The sequence below is a fragment of the Pinus tabuliformis genome, chromosome 7 (assembly GCF_031772625.1).
Source record: "Pinus tabuliformis cultivar Carrire ecotype Pingquan chromosome 7, CPIR1, whole genome shotgun sequence".
Classification (NCBI taxonomy): domain Eukaryota; kingdom Viridiplantae; phylum Streptophyta; class Pinopsida; order Pinales; family Pinaceae; genus Pinus; species Pinus tabuliformis.
In genome coordinates, this window is record NC_142293.1 from 1,833,404,050 (window position 1) to 1,833,415,189 (window position 11,140).

Below are 11,140 nucleotides of genomic sequence, written 5' to 3' on the forward strand. Positions count from 1 at the left end.
GAAGTTAATGCAAACAAGTTAAGGCACGTACACGCAAGAAAGGGGAAAATGAGAATGTTATTTGTAGAGCAAACAATAATGTCATTATATAGTAGAAAAAAATGACAAGAAGTGAAGTCGAGAATATTTTTATTCTAATTTATCATTGGAATGATACACTAGAAGTAACATTTGAGTAAGTTGCGACTATATATGAAAATGATTGCATTTGTGTAATCCATCAAGTTCAATGATTTGTTAAAAGAAGGAAAGTGCAACTTATGTCAATAAGTGTATGTAGACAATGCAAAATTACATATAATGGAGGAGGGATGCTAGAAATCCATGTTGAGAAAACATTCATGCAAACTAACAGGAACATGTAATTACATACAAATGCATGTTGTGTTGAAAAGTGTATTTAAACATTGAGTATTACAAATTGTCGAAAATGTAGACAATACTATATGGTGCAAAATTGTATTTAAAAGTTGCAATACTACAAATTGCCAAAAAGGCAAAGGTACATGTAACTAAATCTATTTATGATGTGGAGATGTTATTGATTGCTCCAATGATGTTGTTGCATTTCGTTGAGAATTCCAAGCTTTCTTCTTTGATGATGACACATTTCAAGCATGGTATTCCTCTAAATGTTTCCATCTTCATTGATAGTGTGAAGAGGTGATCTGTCCAAAGTGCTTTGGAGACAATCTCCTTGACTACATCTAGATCTGAAGATAACAAATAGAAGTCCTTTGCATTAATGCCAAGAATGGTAGATGCTGTGTCTTCAAAGGCAATTGATGAAAGCAACTCCCTAGTGTGATCTTGTATGTCGACCTTAAGTAAGTATCTGTAGTCATAGTCACTTACCTTAATGTTGCATTTTGGGCAATACCATGTGCTTGCATTTTTTAGAATGAGTTTCTTCATGCATTTTTTCCATCAACAATGGATGGGCAAGAAAGATAGTAAAAACTATCCATCCAAATTTTCGTTATTGTACCCTTCACTTGGAAGAATATAAGTTTTTCAGAGGAATTGATACTATAAATATCAACAACTGTTACTTTTTTTGGTGGATGGCCAAAAGAAGGTGGATATCTTGTGCTTAAGGATGTAGAAGTTGTAGTCAAACCTTCTTTTTTGTACCATGACTTTAGAGTGTGGGCCTCTTCAATGTTAGGGTCTACAAGAACAATGGATTTTGCTGTAGTGCTAACATTTTTCCCATTGAATTCTCCAACACGAGCAGACTTGATTGCAATGATGGGCTTACTTCCTACAATGCATAAGGGGGTTTTTTTCTCTTAACTCAACATCGAAATTACCTCCCCAGAAAATGACATCCATGCTATATCCTGACATGTCTTGAAGGTGCACTGTTTGTTTAGTAACTTAAGAGCTATCTTTTCTACGTATAGTGCATGGACTGGAAATGTCAATAACAATACAAATAATATCAACAATGGAGTTGACATTTGTTTTTTGCATATCATTGGTTGATGTTATATTGAAATGCATCATTGGATTTCGTGCTTTTTCGCCGGTGACATGTTCTATGGTAGATGTTGCATTCAACAAGATCTCCCAATCATTGTTTAAGTAGTTGTATTATTTGTTAACTAATTTGACATTTTCTTTTGAGACAATGTAGACATTTCTAGCTTGGATTTTGTCAAAGAAATAATCGACAACATTGTTGAAACAAGTGACGTGTATTTCTCCACCTTCTACATTGAAGAGGTCAAAGCTAAAGACTTTACCAGATACATATTGATTTTGAAATTGACGAATAGGTGTCTTTCTTTAGGAACAACCTTTTATGGACCAATTTGAATGGTAAGGGTGTCAGGCGGAAAGAGTCGATAGTGCGGACACAACCAACCTCCCTAGGAGCCTAAGACTCTCTAGTGACAAACAAGACAAACAAGATCAATCCTTCTCTAAACATGCATTTACTATATAAGAAATCAAGTGTTTAGATCCTACCTGTAGTCCCACACATTTGTAGCAGTCCAGCCTCGCTGATCCAGATGAGCTCCTCCTTCACTTTGAAACCTGCATCCACTAACAATCAAACGATTAAATAGCACTTGATAATCTCATAGAATAAAACATATTTAACACATAGACCAAGGAGTACATGAAACAACTCATAAATAACAAGTTATTGAGAAGAATGGACTCATTTGCATTAATAGGAAACAAAAGGAACAATTACAATCTGAGCCTTGGTGTTGTGCAAGTCCCTCCCAGGGTCCATCAAGAGTTCTCCTTTACTTTGACAAAGCTCACCCACTTCCAAATAGAACAAGCAAAGATGGCAATCTCTCCTCACAAGCTTCTAAATGGGAGTCCTAATTCCAGCAGCATCTACCCTTAGAAATGTTTAGCTTCCAACCTCCCCTCCTTCTGGCCCAATGCCTGTATTTATAGTGCTCAAGAGGAAGTTATTCAGGTCCACCATCAATGGGATAATCCCCTCTTTGGATGGGATAGCTCCCTTATTGATGGGATAAGTTCCTCTTTGGTAGGGGTACATGAACCATCTGGAGGCGCTCAATACACGTCGAACAACCTTCTAGAATGCTCTAGAAATGACCACAAGTAAATTTTTAAAGATGAAACTTGCGCATTTTGACCTTTACAGGGGGACGCACCTGCCCCTTTACATACAGAGCGTACAAGGACGCAGCTTTTGTGAACATTGGGTGCGTACCCGCAGGTAAGGTTGAGAGAACCTGCGTACCCAGAGATAAATACATTTATAAAGACTTTCTCTCTTTTTGGAGTTTGACATGGAGAGCAGAGGCATAAGACTTGCCCAGGAGGATAGCATGACTGTTGATAGAGACATACTAACTGTAAATAGCCATGGTGACATTTTTTAGTGTAACAAATTGCCCCCTAAAGTGTGAAGCCTGTAATAGATTAGGGTTTTGTATTATCTAGGAAGGGTGAAGCGCTTTATCATTTCAAGGATTATCTCGTGGAGAGCCTGGTCAGAACCTGCAATTTTCAACACAAAATACACGTATAAGATTATATCATCACTGAGGTAGGCATTCCCATTCTCAGATCAAAACTTTAACTAACAGACTAACTACTCTGATACAGGAATGATCTTGTAGTACATCATAATCATAGATTTTTGTAGACACAGTATGGGCGCAGCCATCTGTTTATGATTAGTCTACTTAGATAATGAATACAAAACTCCTCGCAGCCTGGATGGTGGAAACTAGATCCAGGGTCTTTATTTCTACTTCCCGAATTGGTACGATTCTAGCCATGCGAATAAATGAGTTGATGTCGAACATGGTAGAAACCACTTGATTACCAGTCGATGATGTAAACTGTTAACAAGTGTGAGAGAGACCACCAGTAATGTCAATGGTTCTCAAAGTACCCAGTACAATCCATGAGATGTGAATGAATGAGTTGATGTTGAACATTTCACGGAATCCTTTGATCGAAAGTCAATGATGTAAACTGACGTCAAAGGCGAGAAACCTGCCATTGATGCATGTAGACTTCAAGGTACTGACGATTTCTAAGTCATCTCTCTAGATAATGTGCTGATGTCGATAGAAAGCGACCCGTTGCAAGCAAGCCCACAACACGAAATCATTGTTCAAGTTGAAGAAATGTTGCTGTAAGGACTGACTCAGGGATGGTCAAATGGATGACAAGTATTTTGCAGATGAAAGTTTTGCTTGCAGACCTCTTGAACACATAACGACACAACATATGGCTTGGTGATAAATGACTCAAAGTTAATCCCCGGAACCCGGTTGAAGAATTTCAAAGTGGTTTGATCAACTGTGAGGTAAAGGATTTCCCAACCCAGGTGAATGAAAAGTGTCGTGTCCAAGAGTGGTAATAAAGTTTCTTCTGAGGCAAAAGATAACAAATAGGCTCATTCTTCTCTCTTTTCCCCCACCATTTCTGGCAAGTACCTCTTTATTTTTTAACAAGCTTGAGGAGGATAACATATGCTTGATTATAAGCTCATCCTTCGGATGAGTCCAACCTAGTTTTGATTCGAACCCTAGGAAGGAGTGGTTCGTTCCTGTTTGTAATTGAACAGGTCCTTTACTGTGAAGTTTTAACGAGTCCAGTATAGGAGAAACTCGGCGTTTTTCAATTTTAGAGAGTTTGAAAAACTTAAGAAGACTCCAAGTTGAACTTTTTCGTAAATTTGTGTCCCTCAAGCCCGAAAAAGTATAAAATAATACCTGGGGGAACCGCTTGATCTTGCGACCAAGGAGTACTTTCATAATTAGTGCCACTGACCTGAAAAGTAAAAAGCGATCAAGGACACGTCGTTTTATTTCCAGTATCGAGTTTGAAACGACAAAAACCCGGCAACCTTTTCCTGTTTTTACGGTCAGAAAAGGGCTATAAGGGGACCGTCTTTTAATTTCGTTTTAACGAGTGTAAAAGAAACGCTCGGCAATCTTTTCATATTTTAGGAGTCAGAAAAGGGCTTAAAAGATGACTCTAATATTTTGGTTCGCGAAAAATGACAATTTTCCCTCTAAATCCCTTTGTCCTGCACAAAAACGACACATTACTCATACCTGTTTAAGATAGGCAAAAATACATTGAAAAATATCCTTCCATGGTGAAAAATGAACAAACCTAGCATTCATTCATCCAAAAAACCTATAAAAAGACTTTTTACCATGTCATTTTTACCATTTTACTGTTGAGGTTGAAAAAAGGGCTTTTGGCAAGAAACTTCCCGTGGTCGTTGCGGAGAATCCAACCGTCAGAATCGAATGCCGTCTCTTCCAGGTATTTCACAACATCCTCCTCTTCAATTTCATCCGATTAAAATTTTGTTTTAGGTTTTAGTTTTGGTTTTTGGGGGGTTTTAGGTTTTAAAATCCGCTCTGCGGGGTACGCAGGTGCCCTAAGGGTGACCTGCGTCCCCCGACCTTTTCCTACACAGGAAAAAGGTCGAGGTACACAGCCCACCTTCAGGCCAGCTGCGTCCTGACGCTCTGTGTCCTAAACGCGGGGTGCGTCCCCCGCGAAGGGCGGAATTTGAAACCCCAAACCCCAAAAATAACCATTTGAAATTTCCCAAACTAATTCTAATCATTATTTCTTGGTGTGTAGGGCACTCACCATGTTGGATTGGAGAGAAAGAGAGCACGAGGACATTGATTTAGCCGCAATTAATCATCAACCTTCCATTGATGCCCTAAAAGCATGCAGACTATATAAATACTGGGCCATACCTGGCATGAGGGCTCAGGTGAGATTCTTGGAGTGGCTGGTTGAGAGATGGAACATTCATGAGCAATGCTTTTACATCGGAGGGCACCAGCTCGAGATAGAGCCCTCTGACATATACTTTCTCACTGGCTTGCCAAATAGGGGCGAGCAACTCAATCTAGCCGGGACTAGGCCGGGTGGCCAATCCCTTGCTAGTCTCCGGGCAGACTGGTGCATACCTAATCAACATCATGCGAAAGGCGTAGAAATCAAACACATCTCTCGGCGTGAACTCAAGGTTATAGCTTTCACGGTTACCAGAATTTGCGGTGCAGCCGCTTTACATATTGCCACCGGGTCCCAAATGCGGATGGCGATTGACTGTTTCCGAGGCACCATCTTCAACTGGTGCGATGCTGTGTCGGCCAATATGAAGGGCCAACTGACTAGGGCAAAGAACGGACAACTAAAGACCTTTGGATATGGGCCTCTAGTTGTGAGCTTTGCCTTAGAGAGAGTTCCGATGCTGATCCCTCAGCAACTCACTGTTGATATCTTGGGTCCTCGGGAGCCAAAGTTGATACGATGGGTTACGGTGATGGCCCAGCATCTTGACGAGGGCGCGGCAGTTGTTCGATTCCCTGATGGTTATTTTCACTGGTTAGAGGACCAGGTCTTTTCGATTCAGGACTTTCCGTATGCCGGAGTAGATTTTCGAGGTGATCCGGACATGGTTCTTCCACAGGGAGAACAATGGGATGACAGAGGTACTTTATTTTTCACAAGTTTTTAAATTATATATTTTTTTGTTTTTTATATATATCGTCTCAAAACTGACAGTAAAAATTTTCAAAATGCAGATGTTGGTCCACAGCGCCCAGCCAACCTCCGGCCTTTTGAGAGGAGACATCCAGTTGCACCGGTATCGGCTCCACAGGACGCGGCTGCAGAGTCACTAGCTGAGTTGGAGCAGGATCTAGAGCGTCTGACGGTGGATATACCTGAGACTACCATAGATGATATTCCTATCAGACTTCAGTGCTATGTAGTCGCAATCCCTGGACCGTTTAGGAGGTTTTTGTGTAAGGTAGCCCGTGCAGTGGTGTCGTATAGGGAGCACCACCAGTGATTGGCTAGTCACTTTTGTAGACACATATGACATTTTTGGCTTTTTGTACTTATCATTTTTGCCGATCATAAGGTGTTTTTCAACCTATGATCGAAGACGATGTATATTTTTTGACACACTCCTATCTATATATATATCATTATTACCGGCTTATCTTGTTTAACATATGTGATGAAATGTTTTTTAAATTTACTTGCATGATTATCGTAAATGTCTGTCCAACATTCGAGAAGCAATTGCATCTGCTAATGTATTTAAAGACCTTGGAATATGCTGATATTCAATGTAATCAAATTCACGTTCCAAGAGACGCACTCTCAAAAACAACCTTAATAACACAGGATTTCTAATGGCATATACTCTATTAAGCTGTAATACAACAAGTTCAGAATCTAACCTCACTATCAAACGTCGAATTCCAAATGAAATGGATTCAGATAATAATTCAACCACTGCACTGTATTCTGCAATGTTGTTCGTCGTTTGACCGAGGCTTACCCCATGCATAGAAACTAACTCGTCAGAGGGCGAATAGATAACCCAAGCTGCGGAAGAGATATTCCGTGTACTACGACAAGCACCATCAGCAAATCCAATGTATGTTTGGAGAGGCGTCGACATATGCAATATCAAGAGTAAAACCAAGATAAGCCAGAATAACGACGAAAAACACACTCTCTAAGCTAAGCACACTAACTAAACTAACAAACATACTAGCTAGAAAGAAAACCTAACCTAACTAAAAATTCTCCATACCCACCATTTAAGCATAATACCTCTTTAGGTAAAGTCCATTTCTGGGTTTACCCAAAGAGTCCCCATCAAAATCTACCAGCTCATAAGCCCCTTTTGCTAGTTTTCGCTTTACAATGTAGGGTCCATGCCACATAGGAACGAATTTTCCAGCACCTAGCTTATCGTTAGCTTGATCATATAATAGCACTAGGTCTCCCTCCGAAAAACTTCGAGGGGTCACATTTCTATCATACTGAGCTTTCATTCGCTTCGCGTGAGTCTCGATTGCCAATGCAGCGTCACGTCGAGTCTCATCTAATTTAGCTAAGTATAACAAACGCTTCTCCTCTTCGGAAGTAGCTGGAAGTAATTCGACAACCATTTGAAGTGATGGGATTTCGCATTCAATGGGTAACACAGCTTCCAAGCCATAAACTAGCTGGAAAGGAGTGAACCCTGTTGAAGTTTTCACTGAGGTTCGGTATGCCCATAGCGCTGAAAATAACATGTTGTGCCAATTCGACCGATGAATAGCAATGGTTCATCGGATCATGATAACCAGAACTTTGTTGATAGACTCAACCAAACCGTTGGCTTGCGGATAATAAGGAGTAGAGCTATTGTGGCGCAAACCAAGCTGGCTTGTAAGCTCAGTCATCATGATGTTTCGAAAATGGCTCCCATGGTCAGTGATGATTGCTTGTGGGACACCAAACCTAGTTATAATGTGATTGAATACGAAAACTGCAGCTGCTTTGCCGCTTGCGTCGAATGTAGGCATCGCCTCGGCCCATTTAGTAAAATAATCAACCGCGAGGATGATATACGCATGCCCCCCGGCCGAGTGAGGGTTAAAAGTAATAAAATCGATACCCCAATTGGCGAATGGACCAACGACAATTATAGGGTGGAGAGGAGCAGGTGGTGCGCGCATCTTGCGATCAAACACTTGACAGTTGTGGCACTTCCGGACTGCGATGATACAATCTTTAAACATGGATGGCCAGAAATAGCCAGCGCGCAACACCTTCTGAGCTGTGGCATACCCAGACATATGACCGCCACATGCTCCAGAGTGACAATCATTCAAAACCCTCTCAGCCTCTTCGTGAGTTAAGCAACGTCGAAAAACTAAGTCTGCCCCCCGGCGATAAAGTGTATCTCCAATAATCTTGTATTGCTGGGATTGAAACCGAATTTTTCGACGTTCCGACTTTGAATCTTCAGGCCGAAAGGTTTGGGTTTGGAGATAGATGATTATATCCCCGTACCACGGATCTAAATTACTGATAAGAAACAAAGATTCGTCCGCAATGGACTCCTCTGCCACAGTTTCTGTGTCAGCGTGCGGGAAATCACACATCAATTCCGCAAAAACTAAGGATTTCTTAGACTTGGACTTCTCAAACTCCAAGTCGAACTCTTGCAGGATAACGATCCATTTAGAGTACTTGCCCCCTAGCAGTTGTTTTGTCAAAATATAAATCATAGGGTTGCAATCTGAAATGACTGTAGTTTTACGGAGAAGAATGTAGTGACGAAAACGCTGGACAACTTGAACGGCTGCCAGGGCCAATTTCTCCACATGCGAATATTTTAGCTCAGTGGGGTTTAATGTCCTACTAAGATAATATATCACATGTTCCGCTCCGAATTCATCTTCTTGAACTAACACCATTCCAATGGTGGAATGCGAAGCTGCGAGGTATAAGAAGTAGTCCTGGTTGTAGTTGGGAGGATGCAACAACGGTGCATGGGTCAACGCGTGTTTAAGTGCATCAAAAGATTGTTGGGCAATCTCGTCCCAAAAGAATTGAGCGTTTTGTTTCAACAACCGTGTAAAACCTTTAGTGACCTCGGCGTAGTTTGGAATGAAGCGGCGTAAAAAGTTCGCTTTCCCTTGCAAACTTTGGAGTTGGCGCAAACTCGAAGGAGGAGGCAATTTGATGATAGCTTCGACCTTCGAGGGATCGACGCGAATGCCGGATTTTGAAACAACAAATCCCAGCAATCGACCCGTTTCTATACAGAACACACACTTGTGGGGATTCAACCGAATTCGATAATGCCTACACCTCATAAAGATTGCTCGTAAGTGGACAAGGTGATCAGCTCGATGTAAAGAATGAGCAGGCAAATCATCGAGGTACGGTTGCACAATGTGCTTGATGTCATGAAATGCGTAAGACATCGCCCGTTGAAAAGTGGCCCCGGCATTCTTAAGCCCAAAAGGCAGTTTGCAATAAGCAAATGTCCCCCATGGACAAATGAATTCCGTTTTTGGTTGGTCGGCAGGTAGAATATTGATTTGATTATAGCCCGAAAAACCATCCATGAAGGAAAACATCTCACTTTCGGCACAATCATCAATAATTTGATCGATATAAGGTGTAGGATAGTTGTCTTTTGGACAAGCTCGATTTATATCCCTATAGTCGATACAGATTCTTATTGTTCCTTGTTTCTTGTTGACCGGAACAATATTCGATACCCAATCCGTTAACGGGATTGGATAAATGAAACCTGCTTTCAACAGCTTTTCGACTTCTGCTTTAATTGCAGCCGCTTTCCGAGGGTGAATTTGACGCAACCGTTTCCGGATGGGTTTAGCGTCCGGGTAGGTCTTTATTTCATGAACAACAATGGCAGGATCGATTCCCGACATTTCCTCGTAAGACCAGGCAAACACATCGCAGAATTCTTGGAATAGGGCCTTGTAAGTTTGGATTTCATCTTCTGTACATGAGGCACCTATATGAATGTTTTCCTCAATTCCGGGCTTCACTGAAATATCAATGGAAATAGTACGAGAAATATTCCCTAAATTCAACTCTGAATCAGAATATTTCGTTGGATTCTGAGCGTCTTTGACATATTCAGTGGTAAAGATAGATGAAAAATCATTTTCAAAAGCATCATCCTTAGGTAAAAATGAAGATCTGTGATGAAGATCTTCCCATGGTAGATCGTCTACACTTAGGATTTCGCGAAGTTTCTCGTCAGATGACACGACTTCGGGAAACGCTATCCGTTCTAAGGTTGATGTGAAAAGTGATTCTTCACTGACCACATTCATTTGGTCGAGCTCGGTTGAACGCGAGTCGGTAAAAGACATGACAACTTTATAAGCAATTTCATATGGAATCAAAGGCAGAGCATCACCGAATGAGTCTATTTCAGATTCAGATGGGACAATCCAAGGATCATCATAAACAATGTTGTTTGATGTAATCATATGAATTGATGCAAATGAAGGGTCTGCGTTGATTGGAGGGAAAGGAAAAGTTCCCAGTAAACCGGAATCTTTAACTAAACCTACGCCAACGTCCCTATAGGGGATTGTCGTCTTACCGACATGCTGGATACTCTCTGAAGAGGTTGGGTCGGATGAAAAATATGTCAGCTGATCAATCGTCACGATCTTACCGTTATATGGAAACTTAATTACTCTGAAGACCGATGAAACGACCGCTGTCATAGCATATGACCAACTTCGACCCAAAAGAAGGTTGTAGTCTAGAGGGGCATCAACCACCTCCACATCCAGACTAACGGTTTTACCTTCTACCCCTATAGGCAATTCCTGTAGAATACCAAACGGACGGAACCCACGGCCATCAAAGGCCTTAAGGATGGTCGGGGATTGGTTCAACGAAGGAGAACCAAGCGATCTCCAACATTGAATCGACATAATACACGTAGAAGCTCCCTCATCAATCACAGTCCGATGAATAGGCCTGTTTTTGACTATCACTGGAATTTGGAAAGCCATTTGATGGGGTAGACGCGGTGTACTATTTTCTAGATCGAAGATTATCAGGTTCGGGTCCTGAACATCAACAGCTCCGATAGCCGACAAAAGTAATTTTCGTTGTGCTGGGCATGATTGCAGCACTTCTAAAGCCGACATTGCTGAGGGTGAAACAACTAAGTCCTCAACAATGTTGTAATTCTGGGCTGCTCTCGCATGTGGATTGAAAGCAGACCTTCGAAGTACACCCTTGGCGGGCGGTTTGATTACTAGGTCCGGGTTAGGTTTCTCGATCTGTAGTGGATCGGAACCGG